Source organism: Lepidochelys kempii, chromosome 10 (genome assembly GCF_965140265.1).
Source record: "Lepidochelys kempii isolate rLepKem1 chromosome 10, rLepKem1.hap2, whole genome shotgun sequence".
NCBI classification, from domain to species: Eukaryota; Metazoa; Chordata; order Testudines; family Cheloniidae; genus Lepidochelys; species Lepidochelys kempii.
In genome coordinates, this window is record NC_133265.1 from 64564670 (window position 1) to 64590902 (window position 26233).

The 26233-nt window shown below is 43.4% G+C and overlaps 1 long non-coding RNA gene across 1 annotated transcript in view; it reads right to left on the reverse strand.

Annotated features, from left to right (window-relative positions):
* LOC140894955 (uncharacterized) overlaps positions 1-26233 on the reverse strand; it is a 228234-nt gene that overhangs the window by 121074 nt on the left and 80927 nt on the right. Inside the window, exon 2 of the long non-coding RNA XR_012154013.1 lies at positions 22046-22094. This is a non-coding gene — a long non-coding RNA (uncharacterized lncRNA). The remainder of the gene's footprint in view (positions 1-22045; positions 22095-26233) is intronic.

Here is a 26233-nt window from a genome sequence, read left to right on the forward strand (position 1 = left end):
ATAAGGTAATTTATGTTTGAAGATGCATTTTGTGTTTTTTTCTTCTAAGTTATGCAAATTTATTAACATGACATGCTGATTCTTTTCTTGTTGAACAGGGCCCTTAGACATTAGAGAACCCTCTACTGCCCCAGAATATTAAACCAAACTCTTCTTAACAAGCATGCTAAGTATGACTGGGGGGGTGTATACAGAGCACTCAATAATCCCCTTTGCAAGTTTTTTGAGAACTTGTCCTCTCTGCATAAAATATTAGTACAACGTTTAAACAACATTAAGGATTTGAACAACAGACAGGAATTTCAAAATAAAGGCAAATGCTCCTTTTTTAACTCACGCCATTGTGATTACGATGAATTGCAGCATATGTGGTACTGGTGTTTGCACAGTACTCACCACAATGGAATCATCCCAGGCTCAGTTGCAGACATGAAGTGCTGCAAACACTAACAGGTATTGCAGGGTACTGGATCATCAAACACAATGAAAGAAGTTACACAAGGATTGTCGACTTCATCTTATTTAAATCCACACAACCATACTGTTACAGTATTTAAAACTTTTTAGTCATTATAAAAAGGCAACACAAACTTCAGACCTGGACAAGACTTGGCAATCCAGGCATAAAAGCAGCCTGTTGAAAGATTTAGTTGTGATGTACAAACACGCTACTACCTACCTGCAAGGCATCCTCCTAGAAATACTTATTCCTATAAGATCATTTTTACTAGAGTCTCCTTCAATTTAAAATAAAACTCCCAAAATAGTTCTTAAGTGGAACAAAAGTTCTGTGTGTGTGTTTGATATCCAACTCCAGGCTACATCAGACTTAGGGTATGTCTGCACTGCAGTCAGAGGCATGATCGCAGCACATGTAGATGTACCTGAGATAGTTTTAATCCAAGAGTGAAGACGCGGTAGCACAGTCTTCAGTGCAAGTTAGCTGCTCAAGCACATACGCAGGGTTCCAGGTGGGCTTGTACAGCCTGTGCTGCCTCGGTTTCACTGCTATTGGAATCCAAGCTACCTAAATTAAAGCTAACTTGGGTAGGGGCTATACATGCTGCAGTCACACCCCGACTGCTGGGTACACATACCCTTAGAAATCCTGGAAATAGGTCCTGTCCAAGCAAGCTAAGGGACTGAACTTGCAAAAATCTTACTCCTGTATGTAATCGTACTCATGCTCATTAGTCACCTTTACTCACAAATATCCCATTCAAGTCAAAGGACACACCTTCACTGGAGGTTTTCAAGAAGCGGCTGGATACCTATCTGTCTTGGATGGTTTAGTAACACAACAAATCCTATATCTTGGCAGGGGTTAGACTAGATGACCCTTGGGGTCCCTTCTAACCGTATGGTTCTATGATTCCATGATATGTGTAAAGGACTGCAAGAGTGGATCCTATACTTGATAATGGATCAACTCGTACATTCACATCAAGTGGAATTAATTTGGAATGGCACATTTATGTACAACATTAGACAAATAATTCTTAATACAGTCGACTGACAATCATAGCATATCTATATTAGGTATCAAGATGCTTTTGGAAGGCATTCAGTAACTGTAGAAATTCTGTACTTGGGCAGATTGGATCCTGTCAGGGTGCTTTTTGCTTTTTCTTTGCCTAGGTCAACCAGCTACATACTATGCCTCGAGCACAGAGGTAGCCATTGAACTGATCTATCCTTAAATTTCATTCCCCAGTCACTCTTAATAAATGTCTACCCCACAAAGCCCTGCTAGGGACAGTATAGTACCACAGTGATACAGAGCTCATGTCAATTTCCATGACACTAATTTAGGTACTGTTGGCATTAGAAACCCTACTCTTGGAGAGTAAAGCCTAAAAACCTGGAGTATAGTTTAGGGAATATAAGATTAATTAAGAGAAATCTAGGGTATTGGAACACTGTTTCTTGTTCAGACCTTTTCTTTTTTGGAAGGCTGACTTCAAATACAAGTATCAGATATCTTAAAGAGAGAGTTCATGAGAAACCCACAGTGGGGAAGATCTGTTAAATTAACGATGCTTTTAGCTACATTTTAACAGCAAATTCTATCAACCTCAGTTTACTTAAACTAACAAAAAAGGTAAAGTAATTTATAGGATTAACTCTGCCAGAAGCAAGGAAATCTGGAATTACAGCCTCCACTGAGGTTTTTTTAATGTACCCTATTGAGTCTGGATATTAAGAGGAGTGAGTGAGCTTCCATAACATAGGCACTGCTACTACCAGCAACGGGATATAGTAGGGACAGAGTAGTGGCCTGAACTGAATTTCCTTTCTAGTGACTTAAATCAAATCATATTTTAATTGTTTAAAAATGTCAATCCATATTATTTTAATTAAAAATTCTAATATTCTAAATTTGCCCTGCTGGAGGGGAGAGGGAAGCAATGTGATGTCAGTCCAAGTATGCTGAGTGCGTAATGGATTGTCTTCAAACCCAAGCTTACTCACAGCTTAATGGCACCATGACATTACTATGTCAGTGTACTATATTAGACATTTATTTTAATACAGAGTGTATCTTAGCAGGGGAAGAGCTATTTCATTTCCACTGAAACATCACTTCAGTGTCTAATTCTCAAGAGGCATTGAAGCTACTGAGTGATCAAACTAGGCCTTCAGTCCCCTTCTCAGGATTTTGCCTCCAACAGCTGTGACAGTGAAAACGAACCGTACAGAACTGATGTCATATGCACGTAAGCTACCCATAGAAACACAATACAGTTATGGGCCTCACTTTCGAACAGCATCATCCAATTTTGCATGTCCAGGTTTTCTTCCACAATTAATTGTGAGCTCAGGCACTAGAATTCAGCAGCCTGTTATGCTACTGCACATGTACATCGCGTGAATTGCACTCGCAGGAAATTAGATAGCTCAGGTGGGATTTAAAAAAGTACTCAGCATGGGCTTAGCTCTCCTCCCAGGGAAATCAAAGGGTATTTTACTTTTGCCTCACTGCCTCCACTGGGAAGAGAGAGAGAGAGAGAGAGACTGAGCACTTTTGACAATCTCATCCCTAAATGTTAACATCAGTGGGGGGAGATTTTCAAAGCTCAAAGTGGTAATTAGGTGCCTAAATCTCACCAAAGGTCAATGATATTGGTTGATGGCCAATGGAAATTAGATGCCTGACTGATATTTGTGCCTTTGAAAACCTCCCATGTGCCCACAATTATGTCTGTTTGTATCTATAAAACAGGAGGCCATTTTAAACACACACACACACACACACACACACAGAGTGATGCAAAAGTGGCCTTTGTAGAGCAGCAGCTACTGAGGCTTTTTACTATTGAAATAAACACTACCTCTTTGGTGTAGTCAGGTTTGTGGTACTAATTTAAATATATATTCAACGACATTTAAGAAGGCAACATTATTTAGCTTCTGTAACATTTAAAAGGCTTGATATTTAGGGCATGTCTACGCTACAAAATTAAGTAGACCTAACTTATGTTGGCATACAGCCACCGCAGGAATCACGTCACTTGTGCATGTCTTTGCTCCTTGTGTTGGTGGTGTGCATCCTCACCAGGAGCACTTGCATCGATTGTACTGTCCATGTGGAGCACTGTAGGACAGCTCCCGAAAGCCATTAACAGTCGATGTAAGCAATGCAGTGTCTAAACTTGACTCTGCATCAACTTAACTACATTGACCTTGACTCTACCCCGCTTGCTGGCATAGCAAGGCAGTTGTGTCGGCAGGAGTGAAATTTTAGCTCTGGTCTACACTAGGGGGGATCGATCAAAGTTATGTGAATAACGTAGCTGAAGTCGACGTACCGCGGTGAGTCGACTGCTGCCGCTCTCCCGTCGACTCTGCCTGCGCCTCTCACGGCGCTGGAGTACAGGAGTCAACGGGAGAGTGCTCGTGGGTCAATTTATCGCGTCTAGACTAGACGCGATAAATTGATCCCTGTTGAATCGATCGCTGCCCGCCGATCCAGCAGGTAGTGAAGACATACCCATAGAGTAGATACTTCCATAGTTAGGTTGACGTAAGGTGTCTTGCATTAACCTAAGGGCATGTCTACACTTGCCATTTAAAGCAGAAAAAGTTCCTTTTTTGAGCAAAAACCACGGGAGCGTCCGCACTTGCCAATGACTTTTTGCAGTGAAACTCAGAAGTTTCACTGCAAAAAGAAAACCACCTCCACGAGAGGCATACTGCCCTTACTGGTGATGCTTTTGCGGTGATGGGCAAATGAAGACACGTTCTTCCTGTTTACACAGCTTTTAGCCTCCTGTGGATATCCCACAGAGCCTAGGTGATCACTCTGGCCAGCAGCTCTACTGCCAGGTAAACAGACACACACCCCCACCCCCGTAAAGCCCTGGGAACTTTGAAACTCCCCTTCTTGTTTTCTTGGCAAGTGCTCACCTATCATCTGGCCAGGTGACAATGCCTGCTCCATGGAGCAGACGATCCCCTGCTTGGAGCAATCCTGAGCTACTGCTCAGTGTTTGGGGAGAGGAGGCTATGCAGGGACTCAGGATGCCCCACGATCACACCCCCTCTTCCCACAAGCCCCATCGTCAAAATGGAGAGAGCTCCACTGTGGGATAGCTGCCCTAAAGCACTGCTCTCATCGGTGATGGAAGTGCTGCTAACGTAAACACTCTCTGATGCCTGAGGAATTAAGGGAGTACACAAACCAGCGCTTTACTTTACCAGTTTCCTATCATCAGTGAAACTTACAGAGCAAAAACTCTACAAGTGTAGACATACCCTAACACTGGCGCAGACCAGACCTTGGATTTAGCAGAGGCCACCTCTGAATCGACACTATAGCGGCTTCACATAACAGCGTTAGTGTGTCAAAGACATTCATAACACAAAGAAACTATAACAGCTCTACTGATGTTGATGTCTGCCTGAAGGATCTATGAACCCAGTACCGTATTTAAGGTGACAATTCTCTTATTTATAGAGATATTTCTTCTGGGCATAAGGGTGTTTCTTGTGTTTGCACAGGTACTACAACACACACATGCACTTCCATTTAGGCCCAAAAGGTTGCAAATGTAACAGACACGACTCATGGATTTCAACATCAGTGGAGCTGCTTTGGTTTCACTAATGTGTCATATGCTGAACATAGTCTAAGGCGTTACCTTCTACTTAGTCATAGGTCCTTTGGGCATCACGGTGTCAGTATGAGTAAGTGGGATCACATCAGCACATTATAAGATCTGTCAATCCTTCCGGCAGACTTCAATATCACCAGAGCTGCTACAATAATGTCCAAAGCTTTTGCGTAAAATTATTTAAATGATCATTAATTTTAAGGTGTTATAAAAAAAAAGTCAGCCTCCTACTAGAACTGCTCAAAAGACAGAGGAAGAATTGTTCTATGGATGAGGCATTGGACTAGGACTTGAGAGACCAAGATTCTATGCCCAACTCTGCTGTTGATCTGTGTTCACCTTGGTCAAGTTACTTTGCCTTGATTTGCCCTCCCAACCTTTGTCTTACTTCACTATTTAAACTGTAAGTTCTTTGGGGTGGGGACTGTCTCTTACTATGTGTTTGTACAGTATCCAGCACAATGGGGCCCTGATCTCAGCTGAAGCTTGTGTGAGCTAAAATAATGCAAACAATAAAATGATAATAGTAGCCCTACAATAGCGCTTCATGGCCCCAATTGTGTGATTTAAACAATGCTTTTATTCCCATTGCATTAAGCAGCTAAGGTCAGAAGAGGGCCCTATAAACATATGGATAATTTACAGAGGAAATCATTTTATCTTACTGTAATGTTAATTTTGTATTGATTTATAAATAGAAGTATATTTGGGGATAAAGGATAGACAGCCTCACTAGTTAAAAAGTTGGTACTTGCACAAAATATATGCCACAATTCCTATTTTAGTCTAAACAATTTCCCTTTTTTAACATGATATTGATGTTTTATTATTCTTACTATTACACTGTCATAGTCTATACTTTCAAGTGTCTCTATGAGCTCCATGTGCAGTCAAGCCAGCTCAGTTAGGAAAACACCTTCCTAAAATGCCGAGGGGAAAAGAAAAGATATTCTTAAAAAATAAAGACATCTTCTTTGTTTTAATGACGGCCTCCTAAGAGTGTGAGCATCATTTTTAAAAATTTACCTTATATATAGAAGGAAGCTTTGATCTTCCAGACAAAGAATATCTCCCTCTATGTAATAATATTCAGGCATTTCAGGGAGTCCATAATGTCGCTGACAATAGAAGATGGCAATAAAGCTATTTGTATAAAGAGATACTTAATTTAGATCAAGCACACTCAGGTTTTGACTGTTGTACAAAGGGATTTCAAGAATCTGTGAGAGAACGGAAACTGTACTAATTAGTATCCCTTTAATCTCAGGCACTTTGGTACATAATACAAAATGCAGTTGTAATTTACTCAGTCCACATTTTCAGAAGCACACACACAAGTTTTCTGCCCACCTGAACAGCATGCCCAAAATGCTTGATGTGAACACAAATATGTGTATGCAAATCTCTGATTTGTTTGTGTGCAACTCTGGGTACTCCCTAGCCACAGTTTGGCTTCTATTTTCAACTTCTTCCTGAAAGTGAAATTTAGCAGAGTGGCACCAAAGAGCATTTTTACAAAAGGGGCAATTAGTTAACATTTTAACACTCTAGATTACCCTCCAGGGAATACTACTACTTTTTACTAGAACCCATCTAGTAAAAACAGATATACTTCAAACCCATGAGTACAGGGGCTAACCCAAACCTCACTGGTGGAAAAACTCCTATGGGTTTGACTTCAATGGGTTTTGGGTCAGGTTGATACTGTATACCTATTAAAATCTATTAAAATATTGATAATCATTTATTCTTTTAAATTCCATCTTTAACAGCCAAACAGGAATATTAAAACATTTTGCTTAATAAGATTTTTTATATTATTAGATAAAAAAGAGGACAGTGAATCCAGTAAGCACAGGTGATATGAACTCTCTGTGCATCACTCTAGCAATTTGGGATATGCCAGGACCTAAGCATAAACATATTTTCAAACACCTAACCAACCACTTTTTCTGCTGTCTTCTAACAAAAATAATTCCAATATGGTTTATGTATGCCACTGTTGTTCCTTGTTTTTACGGTTCAAAATAGGATCTATATAAAGAATTCACAGGTTTTTTTAAAAAGCTCTGGTAGTAGTTAGTCAATGTGCTATACCACAGGTACTACAATAGCTGCTATACAACTCTCAGTAAAGGACCAAACATTTAAACATCTATGGTTTGTACAAACAGACACCATTTAATATTTTGTCTGCCTCATAATGGATTTTATGCGTATTCTAGATTTCAAAGCTGGATTCAATCATATCCCAAGATATTCAGTGCCTAGATTGGTGGTATACAGACACCTAAAATAGATCCTTTTTTTTTTTTTTTTTTTTTTTTTAAAATATAAACCAGTCGCTGTCCTTGCAGTTTTAATCTCAAGAGACTTGTTACTGGACAATGATTAGGCAAATGATATGTTGAAACTATTGCCTATCGTGACAACAGATACCGTCTCCTTGTCCTCAATAACCCGTTGTGTCTCGTCTTATATTTAGATTGTAAACTCCTTGGGGCAGAGACCATCTTTTAAGTTCTGTGTTTGCACAGCACGTAGTACAATGGAGTCCTTGTCTACAAGTGGGATTTTTAGGTGCCACCATAATACAAATAAATAAATAAATACTTGACTTCAGCTGAATATGCCAAATGCTTCAATCTGATATTATCAAAAAAAGCGTTAGGGGTTTTTTGTCCTGGCAAAAATCTTTGCAAACTGGCAAAAAATTTTGGGGGAACAACATATGAATTAAATGCTGAATCAGTTACTCATTAAAAGCCACAGCATGAAATAATAGTTTATTTGTATCCGTAAAAGGGGAGAACAGAAGTGGTCCTTTTAATCTTACCTATGGGAAAAGCTGTCATCCCTTGAACTGTATTCAAATGACAAGATGCACAATCAAGCTCATGTTCAGAATGAATAAATATTCCACTGGATTAAAAAATACTAGTTTTCTGAATACTTAAGTCTGACAACTATTGAAAACATGAAAGCAGAACATGCAGCTATAAGATTACTACAAAGAAAACTTTAGTCATTGCAGATACAGCTGATCAAATAACTGTGCTGCTAGCTATGACAGGTTTCAGAGTAACAGCCGTGTTAGTCTGTATTCGCAAAAAGAAAAGGAGTACTTGTGGCACCTTAGAGACGAACCAATTGGTTCGTCTCTAAGGTGGCACAAGTACTCCTTTTCTTTCTGCTAGCTATGGTACAGCATGCCAGGAAAAAGCACTATGCAAAGATTAGGGCTTGTTAGAAGAAAAACGGTTACTAATCTTCTGTAACTGTTATTCTTAGAGATGTGATGCTCATGCTAGGTGACCCACAAACAGTATCCCTGGAGATGGGCTCGGAGTTCATGGATGTGCCAATTGTAACACTGCTGTCCAGAAACTGGCATCGTCATGGGCCTGTTGGGTGATGTCATAGTGGAGCACGAAAGTATGAACCAACGACCATATCACGGCCCTGCAGAGGTCCTGGATTGGTAACTGTGTTAGGAACGCTGCTGGTGAAGTGTGGGTTCTTGTGGGAGGAGCTGTACCAATGGCCGGAGGCAGAACCTTCCCCTTGCTTGTAGCAAGCTCAGAAGCAGGCGGTTATCCAGGATGAGATTCTTTGGCATGACACCGGTAGTCCTTTCATCCTGTCTGCCGCAGCTACAAAAATCAGTGGAGACTTGCAGAAGGGCTTAGTCTTTTTGATATAGAAGGCCAGGGCCCACCTAATGTCTAATGTGTGTAGCCAATGTTCCTCATTGGTGCTGTGAGGCTTCAAAAAGAAGACAGGCAGAAAAATGTCCTGGTTGATATGGAACTGCAACCCCACCTTCGGTAGGAAGGCCGGGTGGGGGGGCAACTGGATCTTGTCCTTGAAGAACACGTATATGGGGGGTTCTGATGTCAGAGCTTTGATCTCAGAGACCCTTCTGGATGAAGTAATCGCCACCAGGAAGGCGACCTTCTACGAGAGGAGCAGTAAGGAACAAGATGCCAGTGGCTCAAATGGTGGTCCCCATGAGACTCAACAGGACCAGGTTTTAGTCCCACGGGGGAACTGGGTTACGAACCTTTCCAAACCCTTGAGGAACCTGATTGTCATCTTGTGATAGAAGACTGATGTGTCCTGGACTGGAGGATGGAAAGTCAAGCTGGCTGCAAAGTAAACTTTGACCAAGGTGGAACTAACAGTCCAAGATAGACTGCAAGGAAGACAGAGATGGAGGAATAGCCCTGATGGAAGGTTTCCTACCACTTAGCAAGACTTGCGGGACCTGATCTGAGCAGGCCTGCTCCTCAGGGTTCAGCCACGCAAAAGCCACGCCATCAGGTGTAGGGAGGCGAGGTTCGGGTGCAGCAACCAGCCGTGGTCTTGCGAAATCAAGTCCAGATGGGGTGGGAGCTCTAGTTGAGTTCTTGTTCTAGAGACCTCTTGTGGCTGTTGTCGGTAGCTACCGGTGTGGTGCTCTGCCCTTGTTTGATGATGAAAACAGTCGGCTGCGTGCGTGTTCCCTCTGTGTCCTGCCCCAGCTCTGTGCAGATAGCTAACACAGCAGACCCCGAGAGAACCCCCAAAACCCACAGACTCTAGTAAGGTACAAAGAAACCTGAGCCAGGTTTACTGTCAAACGAAGCACAGTAATAGTTCCCTATAGACTCTACAGGGCATACTACGAATTTGTGCTCCCTGGCAATGGACACAGCTGGCAGGCTAAGCTTATCGCCCTGAGTTCCCTGACATTTATGTGCAGGAAGCGTTCTTCCTGGGACCAGAGACCCTGGGTTCTAAGTCTGCCAAAGTGCGGTTCCCCACTCCATGTCTGATGCTTCCGAAACCAACATTACTGTCAGGTACAGGGCAGTGAAAGGTACCCTTTTCAGCACCAAATGTGGGTCTGTCCACCAAATCAGAGAAGCTAGGACAGTTGGCAGAATCGTGAGAACCGAGTCCAAGTGGTGTCTGCCCAGAGAGTAGACTAATGCCAGCAACATCTGTGGGGTCTGAGGCAAAGCCGCGTGTACTGTGCCACATAGGTGCACGCTGCCATGTGACCTAACAGCTTGAGGCACACCCAAGCAATCGTAAGCAGGTGATCTGTGACATGGGTGATTAGATCTGACATAGTTCAGAACCGTGCCTCCAGCAGGTAGGCCTTGGCCTGAGTTGAATCAAGCATTGCCTCTATAAACTCTATTCTCTGCACTGGGTATGGATTTCTGTTCATTTATTAACAGGCCCAGCGCACGACAGGTGGCCACTACTATGCCAATGCTGTGCTGAACCTGAGCCTGCAAGTGGCCTTTGATCAGCCAATCATCAAGGTATGGCCAGATTTGTACGCCTCTACGTCTCAAGTAAGCTGCAACCACCACCATACACCTTGTAAGAACCCGTGGGGCTGCTGACAGGAAAGGAAGCAGGGTGAACTGGTAGTGGCATTGGCCCACCATGTACGGGCGGAATCTCTGGGGTCTGTGGAAGACGGAGATGTGGAAATATATGTCCTTTAAATCGAGGGCGGCGTACCAGTCTCCCAGATCCAGGGAGGGAATGATGGAGGCCAGAGAGACCATGTGGAAGCTCAATTTAAAGAGATATTTGTTGAGGCAATGAAGACCCCCTTTGGCCTTCGGGATTAGGAAATATCAGGAGTAAAACCCCTTCCCTCTCAAGTCTTGAGGAGCTTCCTCTATGGCCCCCACACCTAGGAGGGCTTGCACCTCCTGGATGAGAAGTTGCTCATGAGAACAGTCCCTGAAGAGTGACGGGGTTTGAGGTTGGAAGGGAGGGGTGGATATAGGGTGATCAGATGTCCCGATTTTATAGGGACAGTCCCGATTTTGAGGACTTTTTCTTATATAGGCTCCTATTACCCCCACCCCCATCCCGATTTTTCACATTTGCTGTCTGGTCACTCTAGGTGGATGAAAACTGCAGGGTGTCTCCAACTGTCACAATACTGAAAACCTAACAGTCCAAAGTTATGCAGGACCACGCAGTGCCGCAGGGTGATAGGCGGTTCAAAAACAAAAGCGGGGATGGATCCTGAACTGAGACTGGTATGCTGTCATCAGGTGTACCCTGAAAAGGCCAGTCTGGACCCTCTGGGGTATCTACTTGAGCCTGACTGGGTGGTCGATGTAGACTCTAGGGGCTGACGGCACTTACAGCCCTTTCCTTTCCTCTTATAGGATTCCTGCCTGGGAAGCCCCAGAAACCTGGGAGGCTGTTGAGGCCTGAAATGCTTCCAGGAAGCCAGGGGCATGTACAGGCCTAAAGAGCGGAGTGTGGCTTTTGAGTCTTCGAGTCCGTCTGCTCAGAGAACAAAGAGGTGCCCTTGAAGGGGAGGTCCCTGACTGACTGCTGCACCTCATGCAAGAGGCCAGATGACTGGAGCCACAAACAGCGTCTCATGGCAACTGCTGACGCCATCTTTCTGGCTGCAGTCAGCCACATCCAGAGCTGCCTGAAGGGAGGCCCTGGCCACCATCTTGCCTTCCTCCAGGATGGCCATGAATTCTTGCCTCGACTGCTTCAGCAGGGAGTCCTTGAACTTGTCCATTGCGTCCCACAGGTTAAAATCAGACCTTCCCAGCAACACCTGCTGGTTAGAGATACGGAACTGGATACTGCCTGTGGAATAAACGTTTCTCCTGAACAGATCTAGTCTCTTAGCCTCTTCATTCTTTGGTATAGCACTGGACTGTCCTTGTCTGTCCCTCTCGTTCGCGGCTGACACCACCAGACCCTGGGGTGTGGGTGTGTGAATACAAGTACTCAAACTCACTAGCCTGTACATAATACTTCTTTTCCACCCTTTCTGAGGTAAGGAAGGGGTCTGCCATACAGCCCTGACTGGTCCCAACATCATCTCATTGACTGGGACGGCCACTCTGGAGGGAGCCGCTGCAGCCAGGATATCAATCAGGCTGCGTGAACTCCTTTAGCTCCTCCACTTCCAGTCCCAAGTTTGTGGTGATCCATTTCAGGAGCTCCTGATGGGCCATGAAATCATCCCAAAGGAACAGGATAGAGGGACCTTCTAACACCTCATTCAGGGACGAGGAGGAGGCGGCTAGCGTCATGGGAGGGGCTGCTCCTTTCTCCTCCCTTTGTACCACCTCCAATGGGGCCTCTTCAGGGACCTCAGTGCTGTGGTTGGTGACAGAGTGGGGCTCTGGTGCTGGTCGGGACAACGCCTTAGCTTGTCTATCAGAATCGACCAAGTAGGAGAACTGGAAAGGGGGTCCTAGTGCTGGGGGAAACCACACAGGTTCCAATACTGCCAATTCATGAGCAAATGTCCCGGTAGCCAAGCGCTGGCTGCAGGGCTGGAACTGAAGTCCGGTGCATAAGTCGGGTACCAGTAGCTCTTTGGCAAGGCAAGGACTCCACCTCAGACTCTTCTCTCAGAGACCATGGAGGAGCTGTAACCAGTTCTGCCTCCAAGCAGTTCTGGGGGAGTGGTGACTGATGTCACGGCGGGGACCACGGTGGCAAGGCCATGGAGGGCTTTTCTTTGGAAGGTGCCACTACGGCCAGTACCACAAAGGAGCTCTCTGCACCTTGCACCCTTCTGTCCCCGGTAGTACTGACAGGCATGTGGGAGCAGGTGGGTATCCTTGAGGCACATTCAGTCCTTTGCAGCCTGGCAAGCCTCCAGAGTCGAGGGGATCCACAGGCGCGAAGTACCATGACCACTCCTGGAGTCAGAGGTGGGTCCCAGACTGGGCTCGGTGCCCTAGGCAGAGTCACCAGAGCCGACCGTGGCTCTGGGGAGGACAAGTGGCCTGGCATGGGTCTCACTAGGTCGGTTGCTCCCTTCTTATTCCTCTTCAGCACTGGAGAGCACCCTCTCTTGGCAGGCAGAATGGCACAGGTGGAGCACGTCACACAGAGGACAGTCTGCGGGCTGCCTCAATTAGCGGAGCTTTGAGGCGAATGTCTCTGTCTTTCTGAGTCCATGGTTTGAAGCCCCTGCAGATCTTACATTTCTCCTTAACATGAGCTTTCCCAGGCACTTTAGACAGGCTGAATGTGGGTCGCTCACAGCCAAGTGCTTTGCCACAGGAGTTGTATGGCTTGAAGCCCAGAGACTGGGGCCAGGCCCAGCCCCTGGGACAACATCCCTCTATGACTGGGACCGCTATCTACATTATGTGCACTAAGACTAACTGGTAACTAAATTCGCTAACTACAAACACTATATACAACACAGATCAGAGTCCAAACCACTGTTAGGGAAGCCTTGCAAGAGCAAGAAGATTGTTCCAAGCAACTGTCACTGGCGATAAGAAGGAACTGAGAGGGTGGGGTGTGGAGCCGTTGGCATCCCTTTTACCAGTGCATGTGCACAGGGCCCCACGGGGCACTAGGGCAGGCTCTACGGGTACCGCAAAGGGAAAAATCTTTGGCAACTGTGCATTGGTGCATGCACACCTAGCATGGAATCAACATGAGCAAGCACTCAAAGAAGAATTAGGTTGTTAATGATTTTGAGATCTATATAGCAGCACAGGTCATGCAGGGCCTTCCAAAGAATTCAGTCAGCGGAAAATTTGATCCTCCATTTAATTTGATCAAAAGCTCTGGAATCAAACTGTTTGTATGTGTAGCAATCTCCAGCCCTTTATTTCAATCAGATTTTAGCACTTGATTCAACAATACCTGCTTCACAATTGCAATTCAATCACTGACTAAAGAAAGCAGCCATTTAATTAAAAAATACCAATATAGAAGAGTCCAAGGAAGGTCCATCTGATTATTAATTGAAAGTTGTATTATTCAGGTCACTGTTAACATTATAAGCATTATCTGTTAAGCAACTTGGTGGCCATATATGGATGGCAAAAAAAAAACCCCACAAAAAAACTAAATCACTTCTTGTGATCAAAGTAACAAAGTAACAGAGAATAGCTATGGTTCAAAGCAAGAAGAAAAAACACGGCAGCATACATGTGAAATAAGTTACTCCTCTTCTGACTTATTAGTGACAGTACGCACTGGCCAATACCTTTCCCACTGCTGCACTACATGGAGCCGAGTTTCAGATTGAGAATTTGACAGCTGCTGTACAATTATTTATCGGGCACAACAGGAAAAAGCACTGATTATTGCCTTGATCTTGTTTAGTGAGATTCATTCCTGAGATGATGCAACATAGCTGCTATCAGCTACTTGATGGAACTGAAATTTGGCAGACGACGCACCAAAGTGGATGAGTTTAAATTAAAAGTAAGTTTTTTAAAAATCTTATCAATTAGTCTGAAAAGCTGGCTTTTCCACAGGCTCACGGTGAGCTGCTTTCCCAGAAAATGCTGCAACCCAAGTCTGATAGCCTTCTAACCATTCTCCCATCAGTCTGGTAGTTCAGATTAACAATAAACGGTTAGGAATTGTCAAATTAGAGTCCCATCGAGACCATTCAGTCTCCAGCCCATTCCCCATGAGTCCTTAGACCAAGCATCACTGGCACTGTTGCTGTAGTCTCTCTCTCTCACACACACACACACACACACACACGGAAGACCCTGAGTTCCACTTTATTCATGGCAGAAAAGAAAGTTGGTGCTGATCTGTGTCCATGTGACTTTCCCTGTCAGTATGATTCCTCTCCCCAGCTCCCAAAGCCCCCAGACTAATAATAAAGAACAACCTTGCCCTCATACAGTAGTTTTCATCCCTAGATCTCAAAGCATTTTCAAAAAGGAGGGTAAGTATTCTCATCTTTTCATACACGTGAAAAACAGTCACAGAAAGGAGTTGCTCAAATCCCAGACCTTCTGACTCTCAGTCCCATTAAATTGCATTGCCTCAGGAGGGCCCACCCCAGAGATTGAGAACAAAACAATACAAGTTTCAGAGTAACACCCGTGTTAGTCTGTATTCGCAAAAAGAAAAGGAGTACTTGTGGCACCTTAGAGACTAACCAATTCATTTGAGCATAAGCTTTCGTGAGCTACATCCGATGAAGCGAGCTGTAGCTCACGAAAGCTTATGCTCAAATAAATTGGTTAGTCTCTAAGGTGCCACAAGTACTCCTTTTCTTTTTGCGAAAACAATACAAGGCTTTTCTCCCAATGATGGCTCAGAACAAAGCTTCCTTAGAATTATAAGAAGCCTGGAACCTAGCCCCCATCACATGTGTCTCTGTAAGGTTATGACCAGGTAAACTCCCGAATGGTAAATATAAGGAAATGTGACACAAGTAGGTTTCACAACCTGTATTTGGGGGGGGGGAGGTGTCTTCAGAAGGGATTATTTGGGATCAGCCATCAATTTACTACCTGCCTATATCAGTCTTAAACGGCGTAAGATTGCTTTGTTTAATTTTGCTGCCAGTTTTGTTTATAGGTCTTTTTGTGCAAGCCTTTGTGTGTCCATTAAGTAAACACTCTCTCCATGCTTGTAGAAGCATGCTTGGGTTCAGCAAGATGTCTATCACTTAATAACCAAATGAAAAGTTTAATCACCAAAAAGCTAGCTTTCAACCTGCAGGGTTACAGTAAACAAAACAGAAAAACTAAGGGTATTTCATACGCATTTTCTCTCTACTGCTTCTGTTATCGGGTTTGCTAGTCCAAACAAGTTTGGTACTTAGTATTTAGTCCTGTAAATATCAGCTCAGCATGTGGAAACAGGCAACATTTACTTTCGCTTCAGAGTTCTCAGAATCAATCCAATAATGGGCATCAATTACTCATTCCAATTCCCAAAGAATGATTGTTTTTGTTACTTATTATTGAAGACATATGAAACAGAAAGAACACATACTAATAGCTTGCTGTGCACACTGACTCACCAATACTGGGCAAGTATCTCTGAGCAAAACATGACATGGAAACCAAAGAGGAAAAAATATGAGTCATTCCAAGGTGTCATTTTCACAAAATGACTTTTTTTCTTTTAAACCAAAGAGACAAGATAATATCCCAAGATGGGACAATAAGGCGGTGTTAAAAACACTTGCCATTAACAGCTATCTGCTGTCAGCAATAATGCTGGTAAATTTTATGCACAGCTGACAGCTTTGCATTGTCCCTCCCCCTTCATGAAGAAATCTCTCACTTCAGTGTGCAAAGCCTTTAAGAAGCAGGATCTAGCCAATGCATTTACAGCTTATTATAGACTGCTGCTTGTACTAAATATTCGACATTCTGTTGTGGATTTCCAAAACAGAAAGTATACACATGATTTGGAAAAACAGTATGCTAATAATAGTCCAGTCCCCTCTAATAATATTCTGTTCATGACAGCACTGCCTGTAAAAATCAAGAGGTAAAGTGTGCTCACTGCCCTTGACATACTCAGGTGTTAAGAAAAATCAAGAATATTTTTACTGTTCTCTGAGAAATAAAGATATAGCTCTGCTACAGCCTATCTTCTTGATCAGAATCTCTCTGGTATCCTGATGCTGTTTGAACTTGTCTCTTCAGAATATTTAGTAAATACATTTCATGTTCACACCAAAAGTTCAAGTTACCTTCCTTTTGTTTCACTGTATGTTAGAAATCTTAAAATACATAAGCACGACAAATGGCAGGGTCACACTTCCTTCATTTGCAATCTCGCAAAGAGCATTTATGCAGGAAAAATGCAGAGAAAACTAAGATTCCATTAACATTCAGAATGTACTGTGACTCCCATTTTCCATCCCTCAGATCTGATAATCCTAATACACATTAGGAAAAGGGCCAGAAAAGGAAACTGAAGCAGCTAAAAAATGATTTGCCTATTGCTTTAGAGCACTATGTTCATGTCTTTCAACTCACAGAAGTTTGTGGTCAAGTCTGTATATCTGGAACCCATGTTGAGAAAATTAACCCTCTATGTGCCCTATGTCAAATGCTATATTCCTTTAAAGAGACAAGGTGGGTGAGGTAATATCTTTTATTGGACCAACTTCTGTTGGTGAGAGAGACAAGCTTTCGAGCTCATACAGAGCTCTTCTTCAGGTCAGCCCAGAACTCACCCACCTTCTCTCTCTAATAATAAAACACCACTGCATACAACATATTCCCTTAAGTCAGTAAAAAATTTGGCCCCGTTTGCTGAGTAGATGGTTCCTCCCTGGTTTCTCTCAGATTTTCTAAGGAACTAGAAACAAGTTCAATCTGAAAAAAAAACTGAATCTGTCTTTTGAACTCAAAAATATCAAGAGATATTTTTATGTTTGATGCATTTGTAAAAATTAGATTCAGGTTCAATTTGCAAGCCAGATTAGACCCCAAGTTCTGGTTTAGCGACATCTCATTTAGAACATGAAGACCCCTCTGGGTTTTTGTTTTTTCCTTTCAAATCAACTGTATAAACCTAACTAGCCTTTGAGTAACAATCACAATTGGGAACATGTAAATTTCTCAGCTAAATCTACATTTGATTTTTATTTTATTTTTCACGTAAAGAGAGATTTACAAAGGGGTTCAAGATCTCAGGCATTTTAAAAGTAATTCATTTCATTCCCTCCCCTTCCCCACCACTGGTACAATACCCTGGTTATGTCAATGGAAAGACACTCCATTGACTTCAGTGGGCTCCAGATCAGGCCGTTAAAGCCTAATGTCTGCAGCTTTGTGCAAATGATTCAAGGGAAGGCTGCAAGAAAGAATCCTGCGTACCAACTAGGAGCTTTTGGTGCTGAACAACTGTACCATTGCCACATTGTTCCAGCCTATGCAATGGTGCATCACATGACTTGCAGCTAAATCCCTCATTATTGTGGAGGCAGGAATGGGCTAGACCTATGGCTCCAGAGGGGCAGCCATTCCCATCTTAGGATTCAGCATGCTCTTCTTTGCTAAATTGTAACTACTTTTGACTCATAGCAAATACTGCTCCCTTTTGCTTTTTCCTATGTAGATTTTACCCTTTTAAACTGGCATTCTGCTTATGAGAATCATCCCACAAAATTTGATTCATGCCCGCTAGATTCGTCTCCATCCTTTACCAACAATTCTGCTGTGGCTCTTCTTGTTACAATGAGAATCACGTCCAAACAGCTGCCTCTCATCACAGTACTCTCTGAATCCAAAACCATCCTAGCTGCCCCACTGGCACATTCATTGGCTGGTCTCCAGTATCTGTCTCATCCTTTTTTCACTCATGGTTGGCGTCCTAGCATGAGATCACTTGTTCCCGCAAGCCCTCGAACCCATTCTTGAGTCTATCAGATTTTGGCACCCTAGCATTTTGTCCCGCATGAATTATAAATCAGTGATAATTTCCCACCATTCTTCGGGGTATCTGGCACCATTATTGCAATAGTCTTTATTCTTGTAGCTAGCCGGCACCACACTATCTTGTTTTCCTTATCTGAGCTACAGATGTTTTGGACCACATTCCTCTCTGTAGAGTCGGTCAGAATGATTAGCCTCTTTTTCTGCATTCTTTCAGTGCTCACCTTCTTATCAGTGGGCGGCCTACTGCCAATTACCTTCGGCTCTTCTGAATCTGATCTCTATCTTGTTGCAATTGGAATATCTGTCACAGGTACTAAAGGTTAAATGGCTCCATCCATAATTTCTGCTCTTTCTACAGCTTCTAGTCTTCCCTGAAACCATGTTCCTCCACCTCCATCAGCTCTGAGATCTCTGCTTGTCCAGCCTTGCCTAATTACTGTTCTCTTTGGTCCCTCTGAAATTTGGTTTTCTTTGATTTCATCATTGACTTCTACTGACCCCTCACCTTTTGCTTCAAAATGGAAAGAAATTTCACTTCAGACGTGTGTAGACCTCGTGCTTTTTCATTCAAAAATAGGAACATGATATAGGTTTCACATCAGATTATTTTGGATAATTCAGTAGCCATCCTTGATAACAATCACTGCTGCTCACTTCATGAAGCTGCTTCTCTAGTGGGAATTCCCATGAGCAAAGGACTAACTTCTTACAAGTCTCTTACTCTTTGGTGGGCTACTTTTAAAATGGGTTTATATCTAACCTACCTCTGATCGGTGCTGAGTGGTAAACTGCCTCAAATCAAAACATCATTTTTACCAGATTTGCTTTGTGGCTGGTTCCTCATCTCAGAGCCAAAGGCTAGGCATAATGCAGGCAAACCATTTTGACTTTGCAAAACTTTGTGATTGCAAAATGAAACAGGCGTTTTGGATCTGGAATCCACTGCACCCGAACTGAAGTTCGGGTGTTTCAAATAAAGAGCTCTGATTTGGCCCATTTCTAAGTAGGATCAAACGAGTAGGGATGAGCAAATTGGTTTAAGAACTGACCCATACCTTCCTCTAAAACAAAGTGAACTGTAACAAACAGTGCAGACAGCATGTCTACCAATAGGTGATGATGTATCTTTATCTTAGTGATAATAACAAAACAGATAACTTATGTCATTGTACCTCAGGGGTGGGAGGTGGAAGGGTATTGTTTGAAATTTCAATCCTGCCTGGTGTACCTGAGTTATTTGTGGTGTCCCAATAAAGTCTTTGGTTTCAGTGAGTGAGTATTATAGAACCTTAACTAAACTCTGAAATGTAAAATAGTTTTGACAACTAATCTCTTTCTTTGCTGATCTATTTCGCCCCCTCCCCCAGCTCATTTTCAGAGGCCTCTTCCTGTGGGGACTGAGAACAAAAGAGATGAAATATTCCAAGAAATTCTGTCAGGATATGAGAGGAATCTCATGAGAAAGTCTATTCTCAGAAGATTTCTAGCCAAATTCTTAGCAGGTTTAGATTTAGCCTCAGGAGGTTTAGGTAAGTTTCCCAAAGTCTGGGTGTTGATACCTTTGATTTCCCCAACACCAGCAGTGATCGCCTCTTGAAAAAATTACTCTTAATAGTCTCATTTGTCAGCCTCTGGTTGGATGTGAAAGTGCCATTTCCAATACATACAGAACAAGCGTCACTGAAACTTAATCTAAAACAATGAATTAGTTTCCATGTCTACCGCTGGTTGTGATGAGACAGCCAGCATAAAAAAAAGAACGTGCAGAGCCAGAAAGGCCGTCAGTATACCAGACTCATTTATTTTTCTTGAGTGTAGGATAGCCAGATATTTACTGATCGAGTGGAAAGTGATTCTGTCTTCCTATACACTAAAAGAAATATTTGCATGTGCAGGTTTATTTTGTTATTGACAAATAGAGAATGAAAGAGGATGGGCCAATGGGATTACATTGAACGAAGCTAAAAGCATAAATAGGATAAATTAAGTATGCACCTCTTAGATCAGGAATGGGCAAACTATGGCCCATGAGCCGTTTTAAGCCGTACCGCGAGCTTCTAGAGCTTGTCCCGCTCCGGCACTCCAGCCGGGGCATTGGGTTGGGGGCCGCACCACATGGCTCCTGGAAGCTGCAGGGCGCAGGGTCAGGGGCCACACCACGTGTAGGAGCCGGAGAAGGGACATGCCACTGCTTCTGGGAGCCGCTTGAGGTAAGCGCTGCTTGGAGCCTGCACCCCTGAGCCTCTCCCCACACCCCAACCCCCTGCCCCCGCCCTGATCCTACTTCTGCTCTCCAAACTCCTTGATCCCAGGACAGAGCACCCTCCTGCACCCCAAACCTCTCATCCCCAGCCCCACTCCAGAGCCCGCCCCCCCCAACCAGAACCTGCACCCCTGGCCCCAGCCCTGATCCCCCACCCCACCCTCCAAACCCCTCGATCCCAGCCCAGAGCTCCCTCCTACACCCTGGAGTCCTCTGTACACAATTAGGCAAGCAACCTCAATTTTTCTGGCTCTGAAACCAAACTCCTCATCCCCAGCCCCACCCCAGAGCCCTCACCCCCTCCCGCACTCCAACCCCAGTTTTGTGAGTATTCATGGCCTGCTATAAGAAAAGGAGTACTTGTGGCACCTTAGAGACTAACCAATTTATTTGAGCATGAGCTTTCGTGAGCTACAGCTCACTTCATCGGATGCATACTGTGGAAACTGCAGAAGATCTTTTTATACACAGAGACCATGAAACAATACCCCCTCCCACCCCACTCTCCTGCTGGTAATAGCTTATTTAAAGTGATCATCAAGTTGGGCCATTTCCAGCACAAATCCAGGTTTTCTCACCCCCCTCCAAAAACCACACACACAAACTCACTCTCCTGCTGGTAATAGCTTATCCAAAGTGACCACTCTCCTCACAATGTGTATGAAAATCAAGGTGGGCCATTTCCAGCACAAATACAGGTTTTCTCACCCCCCACCCCCTTTTTTAAAAAAAACACACACACAAAAACTCATTCTCCTGCTGGTAATAGCTTATCCAAAGCGACCACTCTCCCTACAATGTGCATGATAATCAAGGTGGGCCATTTCCAGCACAAATCCAGGTTTACTCACCCCCCCCCCACCCCCATACACACACAAACTCACTCTCCTGCTGGCAATAGCTCATCCAAACTGACCACTCTCCTTACAATGTGCATGATAATCAAGGTGGGTCATTTTCAGCATAAATCCAAGTTTAACCAGAGCGTCGGCGGGGCGGGGGTGTAGAAAGGTGCCACAAGTACTCCTTTTCTTTTTGCGAATACAGACTAACATGGCTGTTACTCTGAAACATAGAATCATAGAATCATAGAATATCAGGGTTGGAAGGGACCCCTGAAGGTCATCTAGTCCAACCCCCTGCTCGAAGCAGGACCAATTCCCAGTTAAATCATCCCAGCCAGGGCTTTGTCAAGCCTGACCTTAAAAACCTCTAAGGAAGGAGATTCTACCACCTCCCTAGGTAACGCATTCCAGTGTTTCACCACCCTCTTAGTGAAAAAGTTTTTCCTAATATCCAATCTAAACCTCCCCCACTGCAACTTGACATGGCCTGCTATACAATCTGTATTCCCCAATGTGGCCCTCGGGCCAAAACGTTTGCCTACCCCATCTCAGATTATAAAATCTTTGGGGCAGGGCCCATACTCATGGGTGCTTGAAAGCCTAGCACAGCATAGTAGGTACTGTCATAAGTAATAATAAGAAAAAATGTACCTGAATCTGGGTTGTTGATACCTGTTCTAGACTGTTTTCACCTTCTTTCCTGAGAAAATAAAGCTAAATTAGAACTTGCATTCAAAATTGTCAATTGAATACTTGGGCCATTTTTCAGTTTTCCCATCATCTCCATTCCCTATAGCCCCTTAGGCTTCTCAGACTCCAGCATGGGGCTTTCCAATATCATTTTTCAGAACAATATAATTTCACTAAAAGAGGTTAACCTGCCCTCCTGATATCTCCTAGGCATCAAATATGCAACAACCTGCAGTGCACTTTTCATCCTGAAGCGTCTGTTAAAGGTTTACTTTAACATTTATCATTCTGAATTGTGAGGCTGCCTGTCTTAGGAAGCTTTGCATACAGGGTAAATCCATTTCCTGCAGGATGTACACATGCATCCTACATAGTACAATTGGGCTGGGTGAAAAGGGAAGGTTTCCTGGTCAGTGCCTTTAAAACTTGTGAGTGAAAGGCAGGAGCAGCCTTAGCCATTCTGTAAGCCAAAGCAGAAAATATTTTCGGCTGACCCTGCCTCTCCCCCTCTACCGAGTCCCCTATGCCCCCAAAAAGCCAAGAGCTAAGCAGCACTGCACAACTGTTCACCTCAGAAGTTGGTGCCCATGGCAACCACCCTTTGTGTCCACCCCTAGAACCAGCCTGGTGAAAAGTATGCATGCCTAGTTTCCACTGGGCTGCTGAACACATTTGAGACTAGCTAGAAATGGGACTCAGCCCAGACAAATACAGCAGGCCTAGTTTTGATGAAGCCGTCTATGCTTTTCAATACCTTTATTTAAGAGAGTGATTTTTCACTTCCCAGACAGGTACTAATCTTCAGGAGCACACCCTCACGCTTCTGGGGTCCTCTGTACACAAGCAGGCAACCAACCTCAATTTCTCCAGCTCTGAAACCATCGCCCCTGCCTTTGCTTGGTGGTATGAAACTTATTTCTTATTGTAATGCATTATTTTATTTTTTTTAATGGCTAGACCACACATACTTCTCAATAGTGGCATGATTAGGGTCTGACAGAAAGACAATCAGTGACTTCAGTGGGTTTTAGATCAGGCATGTAGGAAAGAGCTGGCTGTTTGGAAAGATTCGTCTCTTGATATAATCAAGTGACAGCAGCAAATTCAGACCAACTAAGTGATTTATGAGCTGGAAACTATTATACTTAAAAAGCTTGCAGAATAAAGGTAAAAAAGTCAACATTTTAAAACTCTCCTTGACCTTTACGCAGTTTTAGAAGGATCATTTTTTTATCCTAAGGTAAGTGTTGAGGGCACCCGGTCAGGGAATCATATCAGGTTGCTAATTGAGCCCCAACTAATGTGACCCAAGATCAAAATTTTACTGTTTCAGGAATTGAAAACAGGCTGTATTCAGAAATTCATTGCTTGTTTCCTTGCCATTTGTAACCTGCATCTTTGCAAGCCACACCAAAACACATTTCAACAGTAAAACTTTTAGCGATAATTTGATTTTACACAGTCAGTCAGCACTTGAGTATTAATAATATTTTTGATGCATTACATACGTGTCTGAAAACATTAGCACTCAGGTAATTAACTCTTCCATTGGGTGTCCAGTTTATCCTATTGAGTGAAAACAGATTGCTCCCACAGCAACATGTGCTGCATGTAAACAAGTCTAATTCCTGAATCTCTACTACAGTCAGCAAATTCAAATCCAGGATGTAACAGTTACATGATTTCGGGAAGGGGGTGGTGTGTCAGGGCATTTCTTAGCAAAACAGCTCACACACCATCATTGAACAACAGGAAACCAGGTCTGTAAGAGTCTGTGCTCTGCATGGCTCCAGTCAAATCGAATGGGTGAATTATTGTGACATTACTAAACAGGTAATTAGTTTCACATGTCATTGTTAACCACCTCAACCTCATTACCAAAGTCTTACGAGAGTCTTTTTAAAAATTCAGTCCTGTTTGACCTGCTACCAGCTATAGTGCATTTTGAGCACCCATGAATAAAATGTAATCTTGTGAAACTGAAGACACCTGCTCCCAGCAGGAACACGGCTTATGAGCTGCCAAGTCTGTTGTTACAGAACTTGAGATGCAGAGTTTTTTCCACCTGAGTATACCAGCATTAGCTTGGCTGCAGCCACTCTAAAGCTACCTGAGTATATGTATTACCACATGCAGCACAAGGTAGGAGCAGGATGTGCATACATGTGTAAACAGGACAAAAATACTTTAATTTTCACTGTTTGTAGGGTAGGTTTTTGAAACCAGTTCTTATGGGAAAGCTTCTGTCTGTGATGCACTGTACTTTGTGACTGCCACCCCACAATTGTGCATCTATAGCACTCAGTATGTTACTCTTGCTGGGTGAAATTCAGCACTTTAGTATTGGCACACAGAGGTAAGTTTTCAAATACATTATTTTAATTCCATCATAATATCTGGATTTATTTTTTATGTTTTATTAGCCTCCAATTTTATTTTCCCTAGCGGGTGTGGGTGGGGTGGGGATCTGTTTAGAATCTCAGTGTTCCCGTTCAGACATCAGTGGCCAGCTAATTTTACCCACTCATTTCTTGCTATCATCTCTGCCTTCCAGAGACCTCAATCAGTAAAATCCGCTCTACATCACTTCATCATATATATGCAAATATTAAATTTACAACTGTGAGCATCTGTTGAGGCCAATATTTTAAGTTGTGCTTTAAATCCATTTTGCAATAAACATGGATTTAAACATGTTTCAGTAACAAATGATTTTCTCCCTGATTAGTAAATTACTGTTGTTTCCAGTAAAAAGAAAAGGAGTACTTGTGGCACCTTAGAGACTAACCAATTTATTAGAGCATAAGCTTTTGTGAGCTACAGCTCACTTCATCAGATGCATATCGTGGAAACTGCAGCAGACTTTATATATACACAGAGAATATGAACCAATACCTCCTCCCACCCCACTGTCCTGCTGGTAATAGCTTATCTAAAGTGATCATCAGGTGGGCCATTTCCAGCACAAATCCAGGTTTTCTCACCCTCCACCCCCACACACAAATTCACTCTCCTGCTGGTGATAGCCCATCCAAAGTGACAACTCTTTACACAATGTGCATGACAATCAAGTTGGGCTATTTCCTGCACAAATCCAGGTTTTCTCACATCCCCCCCCACCCCCATACACACACAAACTCACTCTCCTGCTGGTAATAGCTCATCCAAACTGACCACTCTTCAAGTTTAAATCCAAGTTAAACCAGAATATCTGGGGGGGGGGGGGGTAGGAAAAAACAAGAGGAAACAGGCTACCTTGCATAATGACTTAGCCACTCCAAGTCTCTATTTAAGCCTAAATTAATAGTATCCAATTTGCAAATGAATTCCAATTCAGCAGTTTCTCGCTGGAGTCTGGATTTGAAGTTTTTTTGTTTTAAGATAGCGACCTTCATGTCTGTGATTGCGTGACCAGAGAGATTGAAGTGTTCTCCGACTGGTTTATGAATGTTATAATTCTTGACATCTGATTTGTGTCCATTTATTCTTTTACGTAGAGACTGTCCAGTTTGACCAATGTAAATGGCAGAGGGGCATTGCTGGCACATGATGGCATATATCACATTGGTGGATGTGCAGGTGAACGAGCCTCTGATAGTGTGGCTGATGTTATTAGGCCCTGTGATGGTGTCCCCTGAATAGATATGTGGGCACAATTGGCAACGGGCTTTGTTGCAAGGATAAGTTCCTGGGTTAGTGGTTCTGTTGTGTGGTATGTGGTTGTTGGTGAGTATTTGCTTCAGGTTGCGGGGCTGTCTGTAGGCAAGGACTGGCCTGTCTCCCAAGATTTGTGAGAGTGTTGGGTCATCCTTTAGGATAGGTTGTAGATCCTTAATAATGCGTTGGAGGGGTTTTAGTTGGGGGCTGAAGGTGACGGCAAGTGGCGTTCTGTTATTTTCTTTGTTAGGCCTGTCCTGTAGTAGGTAACTTCTGGGAACTCTTCTGGCTCTATCAATCTGTTTCTTTACTTCTGCAGGTGGGTATTGTAGTTGTAAGAAAGCTTGACAGAGATCTTGTAGGTGTTTGTCTCTGTCTGAGGGGTTGGAGCAAATGCGGTTGTATCGCAGAGCTTGGCTGTAGACGATGGATCGTGTGGTGTGGTCAGGGTGAAAGCTGGAGGCATGCAGGTAGGAATAGCGGTCAGTAGGT